At 39.1% G+C, this 27,061-nt stretch overlaps 1 non-coding gene and 1 pseudogene across 1 annotated transcript; one reads left to right on the top strand and one right to left on the bottom strand.

The window, feature by feature from the left end:
• Positions 1 to 2,250: 2,250 nt before the first annotated feature.
• On the top strand, positions 2,251 to 9,464 carry LOC132613472 (myricetin 7/4'-O-methyltransferase 2-like; annotated as a pseudogene).
• A 9,607-nt stretch (positions 9,465 to 19,071) lies between these two features.
• Positions 19,072 to 19,178, bottom strand: LOC132616316 (small nucleolar RNA R71). The gene has a single exon (XR_009573106.1). It is a non-coding gene; the product is annotated as a small nucleolar RNA R71 (small nucleolar RNA).
• Positions 19,179 to 27,061: the final 7,883 nt, after the last annotated feature.

Below are 27,061 nucleotides of genomic sequence, written 5' to 3'. Positions count from 1 at the left end.
ATTCATGGCAGATGATTAATTGGTAAAGGTCCCATTTTTATTTGCAATATCCCTTTACTATAATTGATACGTTTATTAACTTGAACTAAGGGTGTCAAGTGGGCCGGGCTGGCCACTAAGAGGTGTAAGGGGCTGGGCTAGGTGGGTTTTGTTAGGGGGCTGGGCCGGACAAGGTGGACAGCCCACCACCAGCCCGGGTGATGGCCCACTGGGGCACCGGCCCGACCCACTTCAAATAAAATAAAATAAAAGATAAGTACTACATTTATTACTAATAATAAGTATTTTAAAAACATTGTATCTCAATAAAATAGCTGTAGCTATAATTGTGGGATTCTTAAAATTTTGGAAGCAAATTTATGAAATATTTATTAATTATTCAAACCATAGTTAGAATCTTACTTTAGTTAATTAAAACTTAACCATTAATTTTAACTCATGTAATGTGTCTCTTATTCAAGTAAGAACTTGGGGAAAATGGAGACAATGAAAATGGAGAGGAGTCGGATCCGTTAATATTTAATTGCTACTAAATGAAAACTAATTAGCTCTCCTTTTTTTAAAAAAAAAATTAGTGGTCACTGGTCAGCTGAGCCCCACAGAATTAATAAAGTGGGCAGTGGACAAACATTAATCAGTGCCCAAAAGCAACAAGACATTATAAGAGGCTGACAAAATCTGTGAAATGACAAGCCTCTGAAATTGCTGATGCGTGAAATAAATCAAATACCCCTTTTAAGTTACTATCTTGCTGTTGGCTTACACAAGTTCAAAAATATTTCAATAGGTTATACAGTATATAATAATATAAACTATTAGTTATATATATATACATATATAATAATATATTAATAAAATCTTATTAGTTTCAAATATTTTATATATGATAATAATAATTAAATATTTTTTAGCGTATTGAAATGTCTCCGCCGATGATGGAGGTGTGACAATCTGCACATGACATTAGGACTTAGGATCAGATGAGATAATTAAATTAAGAACTTTGGTTTAGTATCAAAACTCATGTGCATTGTTCCCATTTAGTTCCCATTTAGATGAGTAGGAAATTTAGAGAAAGAGGAGAGTAGGGAATTGTGAGATAATATGGAGAGGAATGAATGGTATTTATAGATTGAAAATACGGCCAAAGTATAATTTAAGGAACTTGATGGTTAAAATAAAGTTGACAACAACTAGATTTTAAAGTATCAAACTTAATACATTTTAGTATTAGAATTTTTTTTAAAAATAATTAAAACCCGGCTCGGCCCACTAACTAAAACCCGGCTTGGCCCACTAACTAAAACCCGGCCCGGCCCACTAACGGGCCCGGTTAGCCCGAGGTGTAGCCCCTATCCGAGGTGGGCTGGGCCGGACACCCCTTCCCTCTCCAAGCCCGGCCCTGCCCCTTGTGGCCCACGTTAAAATGGCCCGGCCCGGCCCACTTGACACCCTTAGTCTTGAACTGAAGCTTATCACCATTGAAATTTTTAGCACGTTGGTGGAGGACCTCAATTTTTATCACGAAGCGTTGAATACGATTAGTATTTATGTGTAAATTGTTAATAGAGAAAGCGTTGAATACGATTAGTATTTATGTGTAAACTGTTAATAGAGAAAATAGAAGATTAAGAAGATCTAGAACATTTGAGCAGAGCAAGATAAAAGGAAAAGTGAACAGATAATCATCTGGCTTCAATTACACCCTTCATTCCAATATAAACAAATTTTTGAAACTTTTTATAAGGTCTAATATGAATGAATTTTTCCAAGTCTAAAGATGCATTAATTATTATTTTTTCTAAAATTATCCTTCTCTTTAACGAGTCTTCCAAAAATCTTAACATTGACTATCTCTTGTTTTAAAAAAAGTTGGCGAAGAATCGAAAGGATAATATTGACAAATTATTAATTAATATCTTTAATTAATTTTCGTAAGGGTGTCTCACACCTCAAAAAATTCATATTTTTTTTAAACAGGGGGTGAACTACTGTTCTTTGTATGAATGATACTGAATCGGACACATGTTGTATTCACATGTGCAACCTTCATTCCCCCAAGAATAACAATTTTCAATTGCTTAAGATCAAACGTTCAAGTTTATTTTTTAACGGAAATGAAATGACCATCATAACCCAAAAAGTGTCGTTTCAAGAGAGCCAAGTCTGAGTTAGTTAAATCTATAAATACAATACTCTATCGATGGCTTTAGATAACAAGTATCTTAGCAAGAACAAGTTCCTTAAAAAATGTCAGGGAACGTGAGTTTCAGTAGTACTGAGCTTCTCGAAGCTCAAGCCCAAATCTGGAACCATGTTTTCAACTTCGTAAGTTCTTCAGCAGTAAGATGTGCAGTTGAACTAGACATTGTTAGGTATTTGGTGTGAATGGGAAATGAAAGTTTTATTTCCTTTGCCTTTTTCGGAAAAATATTTTTTTTGTCGAAAAGGCACATGCCTTTTTAGAAAAGACACACCTATTTCGTTAACAGACACCTGTTGTTGGTTATAAATATCTAGTCATCCCTTCAGATTTTCCTAATGAAAAATTATGAATTCTTCTATCTTCTTCTTTTGCACTTCATAAAAATTCTGTGTGATTTTACAGCCTTCGAGTGGTTCGCTGTCACCAAAGTTTGCAGTACCGCTACTACGGTGAGTAAATCGTTCTATCCTGGGAGGATATATTCCATAACCTCGGGTACATTGAGGGGAATAATTTCCTTAAGGACACACTGTGCATTCAGTGGGCTCGATTTAATTCCTACACATATTTTCAGATACTGTTCTTCTGATTTTCGTTTTTGAAATTTGCTTTTGTTTCTGTTTAAGTATATTTTTGAATACAGGTTACTAACAATCTTAAGGAAATTATAATTTTTATAGTCTGTGTTCATCGCTCTTCTGTTTATTGGAAACTAAACAAGAAAGAGGAAATTTTTGTCTATGAAATAGGACAATACCAACATCTGAAAGATCCCTTCAGTATACGGATAAGCATCTATAATATTGATGCTTTCCCTTTTTATGATTTCAAAATAGTAATGTAGGAAGGGACAAAAAATAGCGATTCACCAGGAAGTCATTTGAGCTTTCTCATTTGAAAGACTTGAGACGTTGATGCTCTAATAACATTTGGAAAACAAATTTGGCACCGAATGGAAAGAAATTAGTTGGTGCTGCAACAGACACGAAGAAATTTTTTGTTTCAAATTCGAAAAAATGTCTGTTGGGAGACTGATTTAGTGTCTGGATATTCACATGTGTCTTTTATTTAATGATATTATTTTTCTGTGTCCTGCTTTGGACTAAAACAAAAATAATAAAAAAAAATGAAAGGATGGTTGATGTGACAGATGAGGAGCAATGCCTCAAGATTTGATCTTGAGTGAATGTGATGTTCTTCCATTAATATGCTCCAAATGTTTAACTGAATATGAAGAGTTGTCATCAAATGAATTAACCGATGCAATTTTTCGGGCGTAATTTGTTTGTTATGGTTACTGTTGGGAGAGATTGGAATGACATTAAAATTGAGTTATATTTTATTCACTCCCTTGTCATTTAATCTCCTACCCTTATGATTTATTAAATTCATGTTTTATACATGTTAGGGTAGATATTTATTATTTGATGATCTCAAAGTATATTCTATGGAAGAAACATTAGTAATACATGGCAAGGTGCTGAAAATTTATCTCATCAACTTAATTTGAAATTTCATTCATTGAGATCATCAGTTATAATTTTCAGGAAGTATGGAACCAACGATGAAGTGTTTTTCTTTATAGTCTACTTAGAAAAGAAAATCACTCTTTTTTTTGGGGGGAGGGGGGGGGGGGGGGGGGGGGGAATAATACACTTTTTGGAGACTAAAACCTTTGTGGTTTTCTACTTCACTGTTTGGAGATTAAAATCTGTGTGATTTTTTACTCCAAGTTACTACTCGGTTTAAAGAATATAAAATTTTTATCGAGTTAGTAAATTCGGTTTAAAGAATATCAAAACTTTGCTGAAGTTAGTAAATTGTGTTGGTTTGAAGAAATAAAATCTTCATTGGTTCTCATTGTTTTGAAGAAAAAAAAAAGTATTTTTCCAGAAATAAAAGTACTATTCCCTGAGATAAAAAGATATCTTTTTCCAGGAATAAAAAGTTACTTTTTTGGAAATTAAAATCTTCAGATTTCCTACTCTAGTTTTGAGATGAAAGTTTTCGTAACTTTCTACTCATTTGTTTACTAGATTTGAAGATATAAAAACTTCATCGAGTATATATAAGTTTCTGCATTCGGTTTGAAGATATAAAATCTTCACCGATTTATTAAATCTATTTGTGCCAGAAAGTATTAGGTTTGAAGATATAAAAACTTCACCGCTTTATTCTCTGGTTAAGTGGAAAAAAAAAACTTATGATCGTAAGGATGTTCATTGCATTCTATGGTACGACTGACTGATAGAGATGAAAATTAAAGGAAAATTCTAATTGGAGGTTTAAAGTGTGAACGGACACATTTTTTTCTATAACTCGTTGTGATTGTCCTTCTGATTGCAAAATTCAGTGGCTAAGAATTTATATGAAGAGGATCATATTAATTGTTGGACATTAAATATGTCCATGTTATCTATGTTCATGGCAAAGCCTTCTTCATCAGTCACGTTTCCTGTTTCCCTAACAGTCTCAAAGAGATTCAGGCCATCAATTTCTTACTGATAATTTAAGTGTTGATAAAGTGGTTATGATGCAAGGAGCAGGAGCTGGTTTCTTTAGTTCTCCTTTTACTAATGGGTGACTAGTACATACGAGACTGATTCACGGGAACTAAGTCCATACGTGTTTAATGATGACGTTGCATTGTGAAGGAACAATTTAACATAGATGGTAAATGCCTTATAAACAAGTTCTGGTTTTCCTCAGAACTTGTGAGGGGAAGCTATCCTTACAGCTAGTCGAATACTCAATCGAGTACCCCATAGTAAAACACAATCTATTCCATATGAAAAGTGGACAGGAAGAAAGCCTCATTTGAAATATTTCAAAGTGTGGGGATTGTTTGGCCAAAGTGAAAGTTCCTAAACCCCAAAGGGTAAAAATAGGACTTAAAACCGTTGATTGTGTTTTGATTGGATATGCCACAAATTGTAAAGCATATCAATTTTGGTGTACAAATAAGAAAATCTGACATCCATGTTAATACGGTAATTGAATCATCTAATGTTGAAACTATTTATCCGTATAAAAAGGAATGTGCGACGTCTAGTGAAAGATCTAAACGATCTTGGAAAGAAACAAAGGAAAGTACACATAACAGGAAAATCCAAGGAATAGTAAACGTCAAAGGATGTCTATATTCTTTGGACTATATTTTCTGATATTTTTGTTGGAAAATGAGCCTCAAACTTTTTAAAGAAGCTATGATTTCTTTTGAAGCTTAATATTGGAAAGAGGCAGTCAATAGTGAAAATTGAATTCATATTGAACAACCATACATGTGAATTGGTTGATCTTGCTCCTAGGGACAAACCTTTGAGTTCCAAATGAATTTTGAAAGGAAAATGAAAGTTGATGGCACTATTGACAAATGCAAGGCAAAATTTGTTGTCAAATGTTATAGACAAAAAGAAGGCCTTGAGTATTTTGACACATACTTGCTAGTAACAAGGATTATATCCATATGGGTATTAGAAGCATTGACAGATGTGTATGGTCTTGAAATCCATCAAACGGATGTTAAGACAACTTTCTTAAATGGAGATTTGTGGAAGCAATTTACATGGAACAACGTAAGGGTTTTGTGGTTCCTGGTAACGAAAAGAAGGTGTGCAAACTTATTAAGTCGTTATACGGACTAAAACAAGCACCCTTAACAATGTCATGCTAAATTTGATCAAACAATGTTGGCAAATGGTTTAAGATTAATGAGTGTGATAAATGAGTTTACATTAAGAACTCTCTAAATCATATAGTCATTGTTTGTTTATTTATTGATAATGAGTAAAGACATTAATGACATAAATGCTACTAAGCGTATGCTTGTTAGAAATTTTGATATGAAAGACTTAGAGGTTGTCGATTTAATTCCAAGAATTAAAAACCATCGAACTTTTTAAAGTCTAGCATTGTCTCAGTCTCATTATGTTAAAATGGTACTTGAACCATTCAAGTATTAAACGCCGATTAATGTAAATCTTGCTATTACAAAGAATATTGGTGACAGCAAGTCTCAATTGGACTATATGCTTGGGTATTAAAGAAGCAGACTTGAGTGTTACAATGAAATCTGAATTATTGAATGTGCAGCTGCTGAATAGAAGTGGAATGGTTGGAAAAAAAAATATTGTTAAAAGTTGTGGCCACAACTGTTGCCAACTATCCACACATATTGTTATAATGATGTTACATCAAGTGTAGCTAATAATCAGATATGTAAACTCAAGATGCATGAGTCTTCGACATACTTAAAACTTTATATTGCATTACAATAAATATCTTGCGGTTGTTGAAGGATATGTTGTTGCAAATTGGGTCACCGGATGAACTGAATCTAAATCCATAAATGAATATGTTTTCACCAATAGTGGAGGAGCAGTATCTTGGAAATCATCCAAATAGACATGTATCGCCCGCTCTACAATGGAGTCTGAGTTTATAGCTCTAGACAAGGTCGGTGAAGAAGTTGAATGGCTCCGAAATTTCTTGGAGTGTATTCTTTTTGGCCCAAACTGTTGGCACATATATGTATACATTGTAATAGCCAAGCGGTAATAAGGAGGGCAGGGAGCATTATGTATAACGGTAAATCTCGTCACATATGATGAAGACATAATACCGTTAGACAACTACTTTCTAGTGGAGTTATCACTAGTGACTATGTAAGGTCTAGAGATAATGTCGCGGATCCGCTTACAAAAGGCTTAATTAGAGAGGTAGTTGAAAGATCAACAAAGGGAATGGGATTATGGCCTAGAACAAGTCATCATGGCAGTAACTCTACCTAGCAGATTGGAGATCCCAAGAGCTAGGTTCAAGGAGAAAACAAAGTTATGAATGACGGTTCAACATTCTCAAATAACTCAACCCATTCTCGTGATCAGACAATGTTAAAAAACAAGGATAAGGCCTTAAGGCTTTTTAACGAGTTAATAAAGCTAAAGCTTTTTAATGATTTCTAAGTTTGGCATATGACCAAATAGTGTATCTACGAGATGACACGTTTAGGAATCACCTATGTGAGTGTGAAGTGTAAGCCGCTTCAAGGAGTATGTTAGGTAAAGGCCCATGCTCTACGCACTCATGAAACCAGGCGGTGTTCATGGCTAAAACGAACACAACCGTGAGAACCATAGACGGTTAAGGGTTAATTGTGTGACATATGGTTGTCTAGGTATACACCAAAGCTCGACGGTTCAAAGATATCAAATCTACCGATTGACCGAGTATATCCGACATATGTTCACTACGGAAAGTTCAAAGGGAAACCTACTTATCCAGATGCAATTAATCTTTATTTGTAAATCACACACTTGTCCGTGCATTTTTATATCATAGAGCCATTCCCCATTCATGTGGGGGATTGTTAGGTATTTGGTGTGAATGGGAAATGAAAGTTTTATTTCCTTTGCCTTTTTCGGAAAAATATTTTTTTGTCGAAAAGGCACATACCTTTTCAGAAAAGACACACCTATTTCGTTAACAGACACCTGTTGTTGGTTATAAATATCTAGTCATCCCTTCAGATTTTCCTAATGAAAAATTATGAATTCTTCTATCTTCTTCTTTTGCACTTCATAAAAATTCTGTGTGATTTTACAGCCTTCGAGTGGTTCGCTGTCACCAAAGTTTGCAGTACCGCTACTACGGTGAGTAAATCGTTCTATCCTGGGAGGATATATTCCATAACCTCGGGTACATTGAGGGGAATAATTTCCTTAAGGACACACTGTGCATTCAGTGGGCTCGATTTAATTCCTACACATATTTTCAGATACTGTTCTTCTGATTTTCGTTTTTGAAATTTGCTTTTGTTTCTGTTTAAGTATATTTTTGAATACAGGTTACTAACGGACATTCCCGATGTTCTCTTCAAACATGGTAAGCCCATGTGTCTAGTTGACATTTCTACCCAACTTCCCCTCCTCCACCCGTCTAAATTAGCTTTCTTGCCAATTCTAATGCGCTTTTTAGTTCATGCTGGTTTCATAAATCAACATGAAAATTATTGTTTTTTTTCTCTTAAGCCAGCTAGTCGCCTTCTTGTGAAGAATGAGCCCTTGAATTTCAGGTCACTCTTACTTTTTTCAACCATGATCCAATTGTTCAAAAATCATGGTTTGAGTTCAGTAGTTGGTTCCAAGATGATTTCCCTACCGCTTTTCATACTGCTCATGGGAAATCTTTTTGGGATTATATTGGTGATGGCGAAAAACAAAAATCAAGACAATTGGGAGATATTTTCAATGACGCAATGGCTAGTGAGTCAAGATTGACGACTGATGTTATTACTGCGGAGTGTAAGCATGTTTTTACAGGATTGACATCATTGGTGGACGTGGGAGGTGGCTATAGCCAAAGCTTTTCCTAGCATGAGGTGTGTTGTACTTGATCTCCCTAATGTTATAGGCGACCACAAGGGAATTAATAGGGGAAACTTGGAGTTTGTGGGAGGAAGTATGTTTGATGAGATTCCTCGAGCTAACGCAATCTTACTCAAGGTACGTACAAATGTTGAGCTAGCTAGCTTCCTTCTTAACTAACTAAATGTTTCGTATGTTTTTTGTCATCATTGTTTTATTATATCTTATTACCCATCATTTCACGTGTCTATTCATTAAGAGTTGAAGATATATATGAGAAAGTAAATAAAATGTGGTCTCTCTAACAACTTAAGTTTTTAGGTGAGATGTTCAAATACTTCAAAATGTTACTAATATAGGGGTCCCGAGTTTGAGTCTTGCCGCACGCATTTCATTATCTTAAAGAATTATTTCCCACGTGTCGGCCAACAAAAACGAATTAGGCACACAATGATGGTGCGTGTTAAAGACATATACTTAAGAAAACAATATCGTTCTTTCTCTAGTAACTCACAGATGTAGATGAAATGGTCATACATACTTTTAACGTTACCTCCCCAGATCTCTCTTCGAATTATTTTTCACTGATCATCTTGTTCATGAATAAACAGTGGATACTGCGTCTTCGTCGTGAAGATACTGAAGAAATGCAAAGAGTCAATTCCAAGTAGGGATAAAGGAGGAAAATTGATAATTATAGACATAGTGATGGAGGAGGATCCGACTAAGCTAATTAGCAATGAGTTTGGTCGAGCACAACATTTCATGGACTTGTTGATGATGGTTTTTTATGCTGCCAAAGAGAGAACTAAGAAGGAATGGGAGAAACTGGTTTTAGTGAATACAAAATAACTCCTTTGGGCTTAAGGCCTCTCATTGAAGTCTACCCTTAATTAGCTTGAAGCCAAGGCAAAGCTACAATGGTTGCTACGGGTTTAACAGAATTCAATAGCTTTGGCTCTAATCCTATATTTATGTTGAAAAGCTATTTAATATATAAAAATAATCTATTAAAAACTCAAGAAGTAAAATTAATTATGGTTCATAACCATAAACTTAAAATTCTGACTCCTTTGCTGAGTTGAAGCTAGATGGAAATAATGTGAAATTATATATTATAAGATGCATTATTAAATTTTACTGCTGTTGCAGCTTGTTTCACTACAACATAGAGTATCTGTAGCTACAGAAAGCTAAATATGAAATTTTTCGTGGCTAAACACTTTAGCCATAAATTTTTGTTCCGTAGCATTCGTAGCAATATGTAGCATCGCTAAAAGTTAGCTACGGACTTTACATGGTCCGTGGCTAAGGACTAATACATATAGCTATGGAATTTTTGTGTTGTAGCTGTGATGGTAAAAAGTTCTTGCCACGAAAAATACAATTATAGCAAGTGATTTTATTCTTTTGCCACGACGAACAAAATTTGTAGCTATCTCCAAATTGTAGCCACAAGGTATTGTATTTGTAGCAAAAGTGTTTGCCATGCAAATTCAATTTTTGTGGCTATTTCTATAGTTTAGTTCCGTGGCAATACTTGTATTTAGCTACAAACTAAAAAACTCATAGCTGTGAATTGAAATATTTGCCACAAAATTTGAATTGGAGCTATTCTTCTAAAAGCCAAGTTTAGCTACAAATTCATTTTTTCATAGCTATAAGCGACACAATAATTGGAGCTAATTTTTTTTAAATCATATTGCATTTTGTTGACATTATTGCATTTTGAGTTGAAGCTAGATGGAAATAATGTGAAATTATATACTACAAGATGCATTATTAAATTTTTCTAGTTCGTTTATTATATTATATTATTATTTTAAATATAAGGGGAAAAGGTCAAAAATACCCTCTACTTTGGTAAAAGGGCTAAAAATATCCTCTAAACTTATTTTGGGTTAAAAATACCGCTTTCATCCTTAAAGTTTTCAAATATATGCCTCTCTTGATGGAAATTATCCCCCCAAATAACCCGAAATCCTTTTTTAAACCCGCTCCATCATTTAAACCCGACCCAATTAAATAATAACCAATAAGATCCCCTTATTCCCCTAATACGTAGGTATGAAGTTTGAGGGAATTGGGGTAATAAGGGTATTTTATGGGTTATTATTTAGTTGGTTCGGAATTAAATGATGAAGCGGGTTTAAAAAATGATTTCGAGTTATTTTGGGGGGTAATTTCCGTCAAGACAGGGTATATTTGAAAACTTTAAGGATGAGAGGGGTATTTTTGACCCAAAATAAGTTCGGAAGATATTTTTAGCACTTTTTTCAAATAGACGGGTATTTTTTATCCTTTTCCCTAAATATAATATGTAACTTATTTTTAAATATGTTGTTATGTAATAGTGATAAACGAAACTCATTTTATGTAACCATTAAGTAGTCTTCATTGTTTTCTATTTCACTATTTCAGTTGGTTCAATTGGTGAGCAGGCCTAACTTCGTACAATTTAAAGTTCATATGACAAAAAGAGAGTTTTTTGAAGTCCTTATACTCGTTTAGTTAGATATATAAAATCTTTGTAAAAGACTTTTTTAGTTAGAAAGAAAATTCAGAGTATCATTTGGATCTAATCTTACACCGATGCTCAAGACTTAAGCGGATCAACTCTATAACATATGTTAAATCTTAATTTTTATACCATATCATGAGATAAGTATTTCTCTTGCCATGACATAAGTAGGTAGTTGTTATTGATAGATAATGTAAATATTAGTTAGAATATTTTGTAATCTGCTATTTTAGGTTAGAATATTTTGTATATTTTGTAATCGCCTATTTTAGGTCAGAATATTTTGTATATTAACCAATTCAAGGAATGAAAGGAGACACGGAAAATATTTCCAACATGGTATCAGATTAGGGTTTCTTTCTTCTTCCTCCTTCCGCTACGCCCTAGTCCCTCTTTCTTCTTCCTCTTTCCGTCACTTTTTCTTTCTTCTTTTCTGCCATGGCCGACGCCACTGCCCCTCCGGCTAAGCCCTCGTTCCACCCGGCCCTCGCGGTCTCCAATATCAAGAATCACATCTCTGTTACTCTTGAGATGGAGAACTCACAATACAGAACATGGGCCGAGCTTTTCAAGATTCATGCTCGTTCTCAAAAGGTCCTTCATCACATCATTCCTCCACCCACAGGTAAGGAGAAGCCGGCTCCCAAAACTGATGAGGAAGTCGAATTATGGACGACCATTGACGCCACCGTGCTTCAATGGATTTATTCGACAATTTCGAATGATCTGTTAAACACCATCATTGACCTGACGCTACTGCCATAGACGTTTGGGTTCGCTTGCGTGATATATTTCAAGATCATCAAAACTCTCCTGCGGTGACTCTCAAACAAGAATTCACGATGACTCGTATGAAGGATTTTCCCAATGCCTCCGCCTATTGTCAACGTCTAAAGAGCCTTGCGGATCAACTGAAAAACGTCGGGGCTCCCGTGACGAATAGCCGCCTTGTCCTTCAACTGGTTTCGGGTCTCCCTGAAGCGTACAAAGGGGTGGGGACACAAATTCTCTATGCTAAACCTCTCCCCCCATTCACAGAGGCTCGGTCTTCCCTTGTTTTGGAAGAACGTGAACTTGCGGCAATGGTGTCTCACGGGTCTAGTTCGGGTATGGTAGTCGCGGTCGACACAAGCTCACGCCGAGGGAAACCCAAAAATTCCCGCGGCCAAAATTCTGGGTCTGGCCGTAAGGGTGGCTCTGGCCGCGGCTCAGGCGGCGGAATATTCACCGACGGACGCGGTGGTTCAGCCCGTAGCAGCAGCGGTCCGCAGCCAGCGGGCTCCCCTTCGCAGCAGTGGACTGCCGGCCAGTTTGGTCACTGGTAGTGGGTTCCGCAGCCGCGTTGGGTGGCTGCTCCTCCCCCTGCCCGTACTCGACCACCTCTTGGGCTCATCCATCGCTTGGCCCACCACGGCAGCAAGGTATATTGGGCCCTCCACCAGCCCAGCAGCTTTACACGGCAGCAGTGGCTCCTCATGGGTCGTATGTTCTAATCGACATCGAGTCCGCAATGCACACCATGATCTTGAACCCGCCCGATCAAAATTGGTACATGGATACCAGGGCCACTTCTCATATGACATCCACGGACGGTAATCTCTCATCTTATTTTAATTTGAGCAATCAAAATAATGGTATTGTTGTGGGAAATGGTCATTCGATTCCAATTTGTGGTTGTGGTCATACTAGTTTGCCTCCCCCAAACCCCCCTTTATCTTTGCGGAATGACTTACATGCTCCTAAACTCATTAAGATTTTAATTTCAGTACGAAAGTTTACTACTGATAATTCTGTGGCTGTTGAATTTGATCCATATGGGTTTTCTGTGAAGGATTTTCAGACGGGGATGGCACTAATGCGGTGTGATAGTCGGGGAGATCTTTATCCAATCACCACCATCAAATATCCAACCACCACTCCATCAACCTTTGCGGCGTTGTCCTCTCCTTTTTGGCATGATCGTTTGGGTCATCCAGGAAATTCTATTTTAGATTGTCTTAGGCTTAATAAAAGCATTGAATGTAATAAATCTAGTCATTCTAGTATTTGTCGTTCTTACGTTCTTAGTAAACACATTAAGTTGTCGTTTGATTCTTCTATTTCCGAAACTTTGATGTCATTTGATATTATTCATAGTGATTTGTGGACCTCTCCCGTGTTAAGTTCATTGGGTCATCGATATTATGTTCTTTTTTTGGATGATTTTTCGAAGTTTTTATGGACTTTTCCTTTGGCTAAGAAATCCGACGTCTATGCGAAATTCTTAGCTTTAAAAACTCACATTCATACCCAATTTGAACGTCATATTAAAAATGTCCAATGTGATAATGGGAGGGAATATGATAATGGTCAATTCGGGAAATTTTGTGAGTCTAATGGGATATCATTTCGTCTTTCGTGTCCACATACGTCATCACAAAATGGGAAAGCCGAAAGAAAAATCTGTTCTATCAATAATATCACTCGGACTCTCCTTGCTCATGCTTCTCTTCCCCCTTTGTTTTGGCATCACGCCTTACAAATGGTAACATATCTTCTTAATATTTTACCAGGTAAATTATTAGGTCATGTTTCTTCTCTTCAAGTGCTATACCAAAGAAATCCATCTTACTCTCATCTTCAGGTTCTTGGGTGTTTATGTTATCCCCTCTTTCCTTCTCCGACTATCCAAAAATTGCAAGCCCGGTCTACACCGTGTGTATTTTTGGGGTATCCTACGAATCATAGGGGGTATAAGTGTTATGATTTATCGTCCAACAAAATCATTATTTCTCGTCACGTGATTTTTGATGAGAATGTTTTCCCATTTTCCAATTTACATTCTTCCATTTCAACTACTTATGATTTTTTGGATGATGGGATTTCGCCATTTTGGTTGCATCATATGGCTAATGATCGGCCCAGCCCACCCTCGCTGCACCCGTGACCCAGCCGACTGCCCCCCCTCCCACCGTGGCAACCGTGACACAGCCGATAGCCTCCCTCCCACCGTGGCACGTACTGCCACCTCCCCTCCGTTGGCAGCCGCCTCCCCTGCCGCACCTACCCCTCTCCCCTCTGCCTTGGGCCAACAGCCCTCGGCTCCGTCTCTCACACCCACACAACCATCACCCCAGCCACCCCAATCTACCAATCCGCCCCGAATGGTGACTCGGAGTCAAAATGGTATTTTTAAGCCAAAACGTACGTTTAACTTGAATACTATGGTTACGAAATCCCCTCTCCCTCGTAACCCTGTGACCGCCCTTCGTGACCCGAATTGGAAAATGGTTGTGGATGATGAATTTGATGCTCTTATTAAAAATAAGACGCGGGAGTTGGTGCCCCGTCCACCTAATGTGAATGTTATTCGTTCTATGTGGATTTTTGCTCATAAAGAAAAGTCTCATGGTGATTTTGAGAGGCATAAAGCCCGTCTTGTAGGTGATGGAAAGACTCAACAGGTTGGCATTGATTGTGGTGAGACCTTCAGTCCGGTGGTCAAGCCGGCTACGATCCATACCGTTCTCAGTCTTTCATTATCAAAGAAGTGGTCTATTCATCAGCTAGATGTCAAGAATGCTTTCTTACACGGTGAGCTCAAGGAAACAGTGTATATGCATCAACCTCTGGGTTTCAAAGATCCCACTCATCCGGATTATGTATGTTTACTCCGTAAGTCCTTATATGGACTTAAGCAGGCCCCGAGGGCATGATACAAGCATTTTGCAGATTATGTCTCTTCTCTTGGTTTTTCAAACAGCAGATCTGACAATTCTTTGTTCATCTACAAAAAGGGGTCCGATATGGCATACATTTTACTTTATGTTGATGATATTATTCTTACTGCTTCCTCAGATTCTCTCCAATGCTCCATTATGGCTCTCCTTGCCTCGGAATTTGCTATGAAGGACTGGGTCCTTTGAATTATTTCCTTGGCATTCATGTCACTCGCCATAAGGATAACCTGTTTCTGTCGCAACGTAAGTATGCCGAAGAGATCATTGATCGAGCTGGGATGTCTTCTTGTAAGGCTACTTCTACTCCGGTCGATACCAAGACGAAGGTGAGCAGCATATCGGGTGCTCCATATGATGACCCGACTCACTATCGTAGTCTCGCAGGTGCACTTCAGTATCTTACTTTCACGAGGCCAGATATCTCTTATGTTGTTCAACAGTTATGCTTACACATGCATGCTCCGCGAGAGGTTCATATGCATGCTCTTAAGCGTATCATCCGTTACATTCAGGGTACACTTGATTATGGTTTGCATCTTTATCCATCCTCAGTTACTGACCTCCTTTCCTGCACTGATGCGGATTGGGGGGGCTGCCCTGACACACGTCGGTCAACGTCTGGTTATTGTGTCTTCCTTGGAGATAACTTGATCTCATGGTCTTCGAAACGCCAACCTAACCTCTCTCGTTCAAGTGCTGAGGCGGAGTATAGGGGGGTTGCTAATGTTGTCTCCGAGTCATGCTGGCTTCGCAATCTTCTGTTGTAATTACATTGTCCTATTCATAAGGCTACTATGGTGTATTGTGACAATGTGAGTGCCATTTATCTTTCAGGAAATCCAGTGCAACATCAGCGCACCAAGCACATTGAAATAGACATTCATTTTGTTCGTGAGAAGGTTGCGCGAGGACAGGTTCGAGTCCTTCATGTTCATCCCGTTATCAGATTGCCGATATTTTCACCAAGGGACTACCACAAGTCTTATTTGAATATTTTCGGGACAGTCTTAGCGTTCGTAAACCTCCCGTTTCGACTGCAGGGGTGTGATAGATAATGTAAATATTAGTTAGAATATTTTGTAATCTGTTATTTTAGGTTAGAATATTTTGTATATTTTGTAATCTCCTATTTTAGGTCAGAATATTTTGTATATTAACCAATTCAAGGAATGAAAGGAGACACGGAAAATATTTCCTACAGTTATGGTATGTGGTCGGCTACTTTTATCCTCTCTGCTTGTTCAAACTTTGAGTTAATTCCTTAAATAGTCATCCATATTTTGAGAATTGTCTTATAAAATCACTTTTGTTTCTTTTAGAACTACAATATCACCCAACTATCACTATTTTCCTCAAAAAAATACTTAACACCACAAAAAGCTCTTTTTCCCCTAGTTGGCATGTCATGTTACATTAAAATTATATTTTTTTAATTAGGAAATTTATTAATTCATCAAATCTATTTAACCAACCCATCTTATAGCTTTACACTACCTCCTTTCCAAGATTTTGCAATCTTAACTTCGATTATTTTCATTTTACGCTCAAATTTACTCCTGCTTTTCTAACTTGATCTACAGAGCTCAAGATGACTCATTATCAAATAAAAAAGAGTCAGCGCAATGTAACGAGTCAAAATGCAGTCACAACTCAAATATGAATCAAATTTGAAAATGGAAAGTCGGAATTAGGAAATTAAACTAATAATTTTGAATAATATTACACTAGTTTTTGCTACGCATACTAGAAAAAAGGTGTTTTTTGTGATATGCAAGTGTATAGAGGAGATTATAGTGTGAGAATGCGAGAGCGTTTGTCAAGTATAGACGGTGTTCCACGATTGTCCTTCAACAGTTCTATTTGAATTTACTTCTAAGCAATGTTGAAAAGAAAATCTAACTTGGCGCTTCAATCTGCCAATATACATGTTGATGTCCCTGACTTGCCATAAAGCGCTAAATGTTCTATTTATTTATCATAAAAAAATACTGACCACTGAATCGCATATTGATATTGTATAAGTCTCTAGCAAAAGCTAAATTCTAAATGATGAATTTACTTAATTAGAGCGAGTAAAACTGAGAACACTATTAGAGAATGACAAGAATTTAAAACATTACGAAGCAACCAAAAAGAAGAATGGGAGCTTATCATGATTTGCAAAAAATTATTCAATTTATTATTAAAAAGGTAGAATTTTTATGTGACACGGCATGTCAACTAGGAGAGAAGGAGACTTTTGTGGTGTTTAATGATTTTTTAGGAAAATAGTGATAGTTGGGTGGTATTTGATATTTGGCACAAATATCTGATTTAGTGTCATTTGCATTTCACTTCTTAGCACTTTAATCGCAGTTTTGAATGCAAATTGTTGTAGAGGAGCTTATTTTGGTATGCTCGTATGAATAGGTACAACAAGGACCAATGGAAAGTATTCCGAGCAGTTTTTGATTGATTCCGAGGCTTTGCACGTTGATTGAATGTTGGGAAGGAAGTTCCAGCACTTGAAGGTAGAATCCGACCACTGAAAGGTCTCATGCGCTAGCCATGCGTCGCACAGCACGCGCACAAAAACCCCATCTCTGAATCTCAGGCAGGCCATGCATTGGCCATGCGCCGCACAAGCGACACACAGAGGAGATCATGTGTTGGCCATGCGACACATAGCCAGCGCACAAGCGGCGTCAGTTGTCCTACTTGGATCGGGATTGGTCCAACTTATCTTATATTTACCCTAGCGTATAAATAGTCATTTTTAATATTAGAAAGATGACTTGGACGAATTTTGAGACTTGTGAAACTCTTTCTAGGTTTTATTCCTTTTCTATTATTTTTCCTTACATTGAAACCCTATGTTAATCATGAATTCTTGCTTCCATTCTCGAATCATGTGTAAGTAAACACCGTAATTCTAGGGTTGTGGCTTAGCCATGAATATTGACGTTTGAAAAGTATTTCAATCTTAGTAGCTTGTTCGTATGCAATTGCTTCTTTACTTCTGTGCTTAATTGCTTGATTGTCTGCGCAACAGTTGAGTTTTATTTACTCATTGATACACGTGCTTGGGAAAGACGTTGTTAATGTGGAGAAGAAGTAACGAGATTGTGATTTGAATATCCCTATAGTTGGGCTAGGATTTGTGACTAGGATAGGAATATACTTAGTCACCCCAATCAATTTCATGCCGTGCTCTTATTGCATTCTTGATAGGTCAATAACATAGGAATATAGGAGGCGAATTATCTTGAGTCGGCGAGTAGTGGTTCGGGAGAACACTACGAGATCAATAATCCGGTTAATTGACAATTGTGAACAAAGTTGCTAAGATGTGATACTTGAACGACTCAATAGGATTGGTGAACAAACCACGACCCTGGAATACTTCTAAAATCTTGATAAAAGCAGTAATCAAATATGTTCTTAGCACAAATTCTGGTTACATTATAGCATTAGTTTACAAAACAACCAAAACTTTTATTCTTTACTTGCATAATTAGTAGCAATAGTTTATTTTCGTGAAAGTGTTGGTCATAAGTCTCTGTGAGTTCGACATCCGATTTTATATAATCACTATATTACTTGTACGACCGCGTATACTTGCGTGTGCGTTTGGACGCAAGAAGTTTTTTGTGCCGTTGTCGGGGGACTTAGAAATCAATTATTTTTGCCATAATAAATTGTATTCCTTTATTCATCCAAGTATTAACATCTTGATCTTAGCTGCTACTTGATTGCAGGTACTTTACTCGAATGCGAAGGACTGCGAGTCAAAACAATCTTGAGGAATTCGATTCTGAGCCTGAACGTACTTTCAATCGGCGTAGGAGAGATTTGGATTTATTGCAGAACCCGCAGGCTTTAGCAGAGTTACCTGTGGTCATAGCTAATAATCAACTAGCGAAAGTGAGAGAGGTTGCAATGCCTCGTGTGGCAGATATAACTTCGAGCATTATCAAGCCCACCATCGAAGGGCACTTTGAACTGAAGCATCCCATGATTCAGATATTTCACTATAGTGGGAAATTCACGGTGATGTCCCATGAGGATCCTCAGCGTCACATCCATACCTTTTTGCAGATTGTGGATACTTTCTCTACTGGAAGGGTCACCAAAGAATATGCGCGGCTGACACTGTTCCCCTTTTCTCTATTGGGGAATGCAAGTAACTGGTTATTAGCAGAGCCCGCAAATTCTATCACTTCATGGGATGATTTGGCGACAAAATTCTTGACAAGGTTCTTTCCACCAGTAAAGACAGCGTGACTCCGAAGAGAGATCATGTCATTCAGGCAGAAAAGTGGGGAAAATTTGTATCAAGTGTGGGAGAGGTTCAAAGGTCTTCTTAGAGATTGCCCTCACCACCATCAGACAAATGAAGTTTTGGCACACACATTTACTGAGAGACTGGATGCCCAACATAAGTCATCACTAGACACTACTGCAGGAGGGAAGGCTCTTGATCTAAGCTATGAAGAACTATTCACACTATTGAACAAGTTTACTTAGAGCACTCCAGACTTGCACGATGATGCAGCTAGCAGTTCAGTTAGGAAGGCACCAGGTGTTTTGAAGTAGATAATTTTACAACACTGTCAGCACAGATTGATGCCATGCACACTGTCAGCTCCACCACAGGTGCATGCAGTGCAACAAGCCATCGTTTTTTGTGAAGTCTGTGGAGAAGGTCACAACGGTGATGAATGCCCTGCAAATCCCGCATTCATATACTTTGTGGGTAATGCAAGCAAGGGGCAAGGAAACAACAATCAATACGGGAATTCCTACAACCCAAATTGGAGGAATCACCCGAATATCAGGTGGAGTGACAACCCAGGTAATTAGAAATAGAACTATCAACCAGCACCTGCTCCTCAAGCACCCACGAACAGTATGGAAGAGATGATGAAAAAGATGATGGGTGATATGCAGAAGATGATGATAGACCAGCAGAAGTTGATAGAAGATAATCAGAATCGTAATTTGGCTGTGCGAAATTTAGAGAGGCAGATGGGACAGATAGCTGGTGCAAAATATACTAGACCACATGGAGGACTACCAAGTGATACGGATGTGAATCCCAAGCCTTGTAATGCTGTGACTCTTCGAAATGGGAGAGAACTAGAAGAAGTGGCTCTGAAGAATACCAGTAGAGTAGAAGCTGAAAAAGAGAAGATTACCGAGGAGATGATTGAAGAAGAGAGGGTAGTCAAGACACCAGTGGCAAAGTAGCCACACCCCGTGGTTTCAAATCCACCACCTCCATTCCCTCAACGTTTGGCAAGACAGAAAGAAAAGGCTACTTACACGAAGTTTCTTGATTTGCTTAAGCAGGTACACGTGAATATCCCGTTGGTTGATATGTTGCAGGGTATTCCAAAGTATGCTAAGTACATCAAAGATATTGTTACAAACAAGGTCCGATTCACAGAGTATGCCACTGTTGCACTTACTGAGGAATGCACTTCGCAGATTCAAAACAGGTTGCCCATTAAATTGAAGGATCTCGAAATTTTCACGATTGAGATTTCTATTGGGAAGCAGGTTGTTGCTCGAGCACTATGTGATCTTGGTGTAAGTATAAATTTGATGCCTTCATCTATCTTCAGGAAGCTAGGTTTGGGAGTACCCAGACCAACCACTATAGTTCTTCAGCTGGAAGACAGATCATTAGCAAGACCCGAAGGCATTATTGAAGATGTATTGGTGCAAGTGGGGTCGTTAATAATTCCTGCAGACTTCGTGATTTTGGACTTCGAGCCAGACCGGAAGTCCCATTTATTTTGGGGCGTCCATTCTTAGCCATAGGGAGAGCACTTATGGATGTAGCTGCTAGTCAGCTCACCATGAGAGTACATGATAAATTTGAGGTCTTCAATGCATACCAAGCTCTAAAGATGCCTGCAATCTATAAGGAGTTGTCCGCCATTACTGTTCTGAATGATGATACACGAAAGCCACTCATCACTTCTTATGATCCATTGGAGAGAGACTTGGTGGGGGATGATATTTTTGGTGACTCGACGACATTTTAGATGGTGCAGATTCTAGATATGCGAGTATTTATATTCGTGCAGGCGAGTTTGAGCCTTTAGACAGAAAAATGGGAGTAACTCCGAAGTTATCAATTGAAGAGCCTCCGAAGTTAGAATTGAAGCCCTTGCCCGCCCATCTTAAATATGCATTCTTAGGCGAGGGTGATACCTTGCCAGTTATATTGGTAGCAGAGTTGACTACCGCAGAGGTTAGTATTTGTCTGGAAGTATTGAAGTCTCACAAAAGGGCATTGGGGTGGCAGATATTTGATATTCAGGGAATTAGCCCCGCGCTATGCGTGCACAAGATACTCATGAAGGATGATCATAAGCCTAGCGCACAGCATCAACAGAGACTAAATCCTGTGATGAACGAGGTTGTCAAGAAAGAGGTAATCAAGTGGTTAGATTCCGGCATTATTTTTCCCATTTCGGATAGCAAGTGGGTGAGCCCGGTGCAGTGTGTCCCGAAGAAAGGATGGATGACAGTTGTGACAAATGACAAAAATGAGCTCATTCCTACTAGAACAATCACTGGATGGAGAATTTGCATGGATTATCGCAAGTTGAACTAGGCAACCAGAAAGGATCACTGTCCCATTCCCTTCATTGATCAAATGCTAGACAAGTTAGCCGGGCAAGAGTTTTATTATTTTCGAGATGGCTATTCTGGCTACAATCAGATAGTTATTGCTCCAGAGGATCAGGAAAAGACTACGTTTACATGCCCATATGGTACATATGCTTTTAAACGCATGCCATTTGGGTTGTGTAATGCACCCGTGACTTTCCAAAGGTGTATGATGACTATCTTTTCAGAGATGGTTGAGGACTTCATATAAGTGTTCATGGATGATTTTTCGGTATTCGGGAACTCTTTTGAGGTTTGCTTGAAGAATTTGGACCGAGTACTTTCAAGATGTGAAGAGACTAACCTGGTCTTAAATTGGGAAAAAATTTACTTTATGGTCCGAGAAGGCATCGTCCTTGGGCACAAAGTTTCAAAGAGAGGGCTGGAGGTTGATCGTGCTAAAGTGGAAGTCATTGAGAAGCTGCCACCCCCCGTATCAGTCAAGGGTGTGCACAGTTTCCTCGAGCGTGTAGGATTCTACAAACGCTTCATAAAGGATTTTTGAAGATCTCGAGTCTGATGTGCAGGTTACTTGAAAAGGAGGTGAAATTCCTATTTGATGATGCGTGTATCAAGGCCTTTGAAGTTCTAAAGAAGAGTTTGTCAACAACACCAATAATCATTGCACCTGACTGGAACTTACCATTCGAGTTGATGTGTGATGCAAGTGACAATGTTGTGGGGGCTGTGTTGGGACAGCGATGAGAGAAAGTTTTTCATTCTATCTACTATGCTAGAAAGATGTTAGACGCTGCCCAAATGAATTACACTGTAACAGAGAAGGAGCTGCTAGCTGTGGTTTATGCGTTTGATAAGTTTCGATCCTATCTTGTTGGGACACATGTTATTATCTATACAGATCACGCAGCCATTCACTACTTCTTCAGCAAGAAGGATGCTAAACCCAGGTTGATTCGGTGGATTCTCCTTTTATAGGAATTTGATATTGAGATTAAGGATCGTAAGGGAGCTGAGAACCAAGTCGCAGACCACTTGTCTAGAATAGACAACCGTAATCATCTTGTGGAGGATGTCCAAATTTGAGAGTCGTTCCCTGATGAGCAGCTATTTGCTATTCCAGCTGCCGAAGTCCCATGGTATGCTGATATTGTGACTTGATAGTAAGTGGGGTGTACCCCCAGAAGCCATCTCACAGTAGAGAAAGAAGTTGTATCATGACTCCCGATTTTATATATGGGATGAGCCGTATTTATTCAAGCAAAGGACTGATCAGTTAGTGCAGAGATGCATTCCACAGACCGAGGTAAGTCAAGTGTTGGAGAGTTTTCATTCTTCCTCATACGGGGGGCACTTTCAGGGTGATCGTACTGCGGCTAAGGTATTGCAATCTAGCTTTTACTAGCCCACTCTTTTCAAAGATGCTCATGCATTTGCTAGAAATTGCGATAGATGTCAACGAACGGGAAACATCTCTAAGAGGCACGAGATGCCTTTGACAAACATAATGGAGGTAGAGATATTTGACGTCTTGGGCATCGATTTTATGGGTCCCTTCCCACCATCTTTCGGTAACAAGTACATTCTGCTTACTGTCGACTATGTTTCAAAATGGGTAGAGACAGTCCCTCTTCCAACCAATGATGCAAAGGTGGTGGTGAATTTTGTGCGAAAGAACATATTCGCAAGGTTTGGAACCCCACGGGCGATGATTAGTGATGGTGGTGCTCACTTCTGCAACAGTTTGTAGAAGAACCTTCTGGAAAAGTATGGGGTAAGCATAAAGTCTCTACAGCTTACCACCCACAAACATGCGGACAGGTAGAGGTCTCGAATAAAGAAGTGAAGCAAATCTTAGAGAAGACCGTGAATGCTCAGAGGAAGGACTGGACAATGAAGTTGGATGACGCCTTGTGGGCGTATCGCACAGCATATAAGACCGTCATTGGAGCATCTCCTTACAGGTTAGTTTATGGTAAAGCGTGCCATCTGCTGGTTGAATTAGAGCATAAAGCATATTGGGCAATCAAAAAGCTCAATCTTGATATGAATCTGGCGTGAAAGAAGAGGTTGCTCCAATTACACGAGCTTGATGAATTCAGACTGAGGGTGTATGAGAATGCAAAGCTATACAAGGAGAAGACTAAGAGATGGCACGACAAGCATATCTAACATCGTGAGCTCGTGCCAGGGCAGCAGGTACTACTCTTTAACTCGAGGCTGAGGTTGTTTCCGAGAAAGCTAAATTCCCGTTGGTCAGGACCATTTGTGGTGACTAAAATCACACCCCATGGTGCGATCGAGATACAAACCATGGATGGGGTGCGTAAGTTCTTGGTGAATGGGCAGCGTCTCAAGAGATATTGGGGCGGTAAATTTGACAAGGAGAAGGAGCAAGTGCTCCTTAATGATGAGTAGAGAAAAGGATCTGCATCGTGCCGCGACGTTAACTCAAGCGCTTCTCGGGATGCAACCCAAGTCTGTAATGTAACAATTTGAAATAAAAGGAAAATACAAAAAGTGTCATGCCACGACCTTAACTAAGGCGCTTGTTGGGAGGCAACCCAACTTTTGTAGCATATAGGTCACGTTTGTTCATGTTGCAGGACCAAATAAGGAGCAAGGACAACAAACGATTGAAGCAGAACGTGAAAAAGCTCCAGGTTTGTGTGTATTTTCCCTATGCATCGCATAGGAATCTAACAACAGGTAAGCAAGCCAAAAATTTGGCCAAGTAAAAGATTCAGAAAGGGGTGTTTTGTGTGCTGGTCATGCGTCGCATGAACAGCGCACGATCTGCACTCATAGCTAAAAAATAGCTAAGTAAAAGATTCAGAAATGAGTGTTTCGTGCACTGGTAATGCGACGCATAGCCAACGCATGACTGGTACTCAGAGCAAAAATTTTCTAAGTATAAAGTTCAGAATGGGGGGTGTTGTGCGCTAGTCATGCGATGCATGACCAACGCATGGGTCGACTCGGTTCGAATTCTTTTAAAAGAATAAAACATAAGTGACCTCCCAATAACCCCCACTTCTCACTAACTCTCACCCTCTCTTTACAAAACACTCCCACTCGAACCCAAATCATAAAATATCTCTCCCAATCCCTTTCAACTCTAACGAAGGTGGTGTAAATCATCTCACATCACAACACAAGATAAGATTTCGTGTGCCTTCACTAATGAAATCCCATTCCCATTTTCTCCTTTGTGTTGGTGTGGGAGAATGATAAACTAAGGTTTATGGGGTTGGGCGAATTTGGGTGGAGGTTTGGTATTGTTATATTTGTAATAGGTGTTGGATGCTAGAACAGTGATTCCCAAACATAAGGGAGGGTTTTTCAACCTTCCATTATTGCAAAACTTCAAGGGATAGTTCTATGCCCACAAGTTGTTTGATAAAACTCCTCAACCAAGTTTCTTCTGATTTTTGTGAAGTCTTGAGTAGCAATTAAACTTGAAACAACATTCAAAACCATAGGGCATTGCCATGAACACCCATAGGTCGAAAAGACACTAAAAGTGAAGGATGAACCACCACCCTAGGTCCCCCAACATGATTTTCCTTGTTTTGTAGGATATATTTTTTCTTTGGTTTCGTTAATTTTGTTCGCTTTAGTCTCAAGATTAGTTAACTTCTTTGTTTCAAATTTTTTTCACCATAGTTTCTAGTAAGTGTGGGGTGTCAATTGGGCTTAACTTGCGGACGATAAAGTGAAGTGTTAGTGTGCAATAAGTGTGGGGCCGTGAACTTGGGCTAAATTTGCTAACGATGTTGGATGGTTGTGTTGTGAATCTCTACAGGTACAATGGTGACTAAAGGAAAAGGAAAAGTTGATGAGGCGGGTCCCTCGCAAGGATCAAAGAGACCCAGAGAGGGCAAGGCCATTGCCACCAAGAAAGGGACAATAGCCCGCAGTAGCAAGCAACTGGTAGTCCCCATTCCCTGGGCATCTCCTCTGAGGCCTTGTCCCTATCTTATAATGTTTGGGGATGCGGAAAAATGGTACAAAGAGTTCCCTTTGAAGGATGGGCACATTCATGAAAGGCCCGATAACATAGTGGCCTTGAAGAAAATTTTTTGGGGGATCTACAATCAAATATTGAAAATTGGCTGGCAGGGTGTCTTTGAGAATCCGTGGCCCATGAACATTGACATGGTGTTGGAGATGCATGCCAATCTAGAGTTGGCCAGAACAGAGGACAGTGAGATGCAGCCATTCGTAAAACTAAGGGGTGAGTATGTGCCACTAACAGCCTCCACCTTGTGTGCACATTTAGGGGTCCCTGATTTCCCCATTGGACCACTGCTTGAATTTATCAAAAGGCCTAACTACAAGGACATTCGGGAGACTTTATCTGGGAAGGATTCCAAGGCCAAGTGGGCCAGATATAGAGAGGACCCCAGGTTGCACAAGACAATGCTGATGGGTGATTTTCTGAAGGAGGCCCCCGAGTGTCGCTCAAGCTGCTCAACTACCGTATCATGCCACTTGATCATTTCACGACTGTGCTAAAGGAGAGAGTAGCCATTGTATACTTCTTCTTGATGGGGCAACCTGTCAACATTGGCTATTGGATGCTAAGGGAGATGCAGCACATTAGAGAACGCAAATCCCTCAGGCTGAGCTTTGGGAATACCCTCACTGCCTACTTAAAGAAGTTGGCACCTCACTTGGAGAGTCCGCATGACAGGGTGCTTGAGTGCCCGGATAATATAGTCAAGTCCCCCGAACAGTGCACTAAGCTCAATTTAACTCCAGGCCAAGAAAGATCGACTCAGTCTACTGTGTTGGCACAAATCTACAAGATTGCGATGATCGCGAGTGAGCAATTTGAGTTAGACCTCTCTAGTGTGTTTACGGAGTGCCCTCACACTACTTACTCACGAGTTCTTGTTTGGGAGGAGGGCAAGCTGCTAGCTGATGAGGACTTATGCTCCGCAGATCTCCTAGCAGACGAGATGGAGGAAGGGAGTGAAGAAGAATCCCAGGCACAGGATGTTGAGGATGATGAGAAAGAAGAGGCCGAGCCGTCTGATGGCGAGGCTGAGGCTGAAGATGATGAGGAGGATAACTAGGCCCTAGTGGGCCTCAGGGAGTATTTTCTTGCCTTGCTTTGTTTTAAAAAAAATTCATCTATATGCTTCGAGGGCGAAGCATGATTTAAGTGTGGGGTGGAAAATACGTCCCTTGTATCAACAATTTTTTAGGTTGAGGATGGTGGTCAAGTGCCATAGGTTTCTTTTTGGTAGTTTTTTATTTTTATTTTGGGTTTAGTCTTAGAGTCGAAAAAAAAATTAGTTTTGTCGTTTTAGATTTTCTCTGTAGCTTCTTGAGTCCCTCATTAGTGGCACACACCATCCACCCCCTTTGGTTTTTTTATGGCCTCGGTTCTTTCCTAAGTGGGGTCCTTTGAGCCGGGTTAGATTTTTTTTAGTTTTGGTAAATAGAGTCGTAGGAGTCAAGCCTGTTAGACCACTCGAATGTTAGGTGCTCAGGTGAGGTGGAATGTGAAAACTATGTGCTGTTCTTGATGACTTTTTAAAAGCATGCATGAAAAGAAGAAACCTCTCTTGAAACACTTTTGTAGTGAATTGCATTGACTTATGTATGACCCACTTGGCAT

The sequence above is a fragment of the Lycium barbarum genome, chromosome 10 (assembly GCF_019175385.1).
Source record: "Lycium barbarum isolate Lr01 chromosome 10, ASM1917538v2, whole genome shotgun sequence".
Classification (NCBI taxonomy): Eukaryota; Viridiplantae; Streptophyta; class Magnoliopsida; order Solanales; family Solanaceae; genus Lycium; species Lycium barbarum.
Note: the sequence above shows the minus strand (reverse complement) of the source record. Positions and strands in the feature narration are given on the sequence as shown.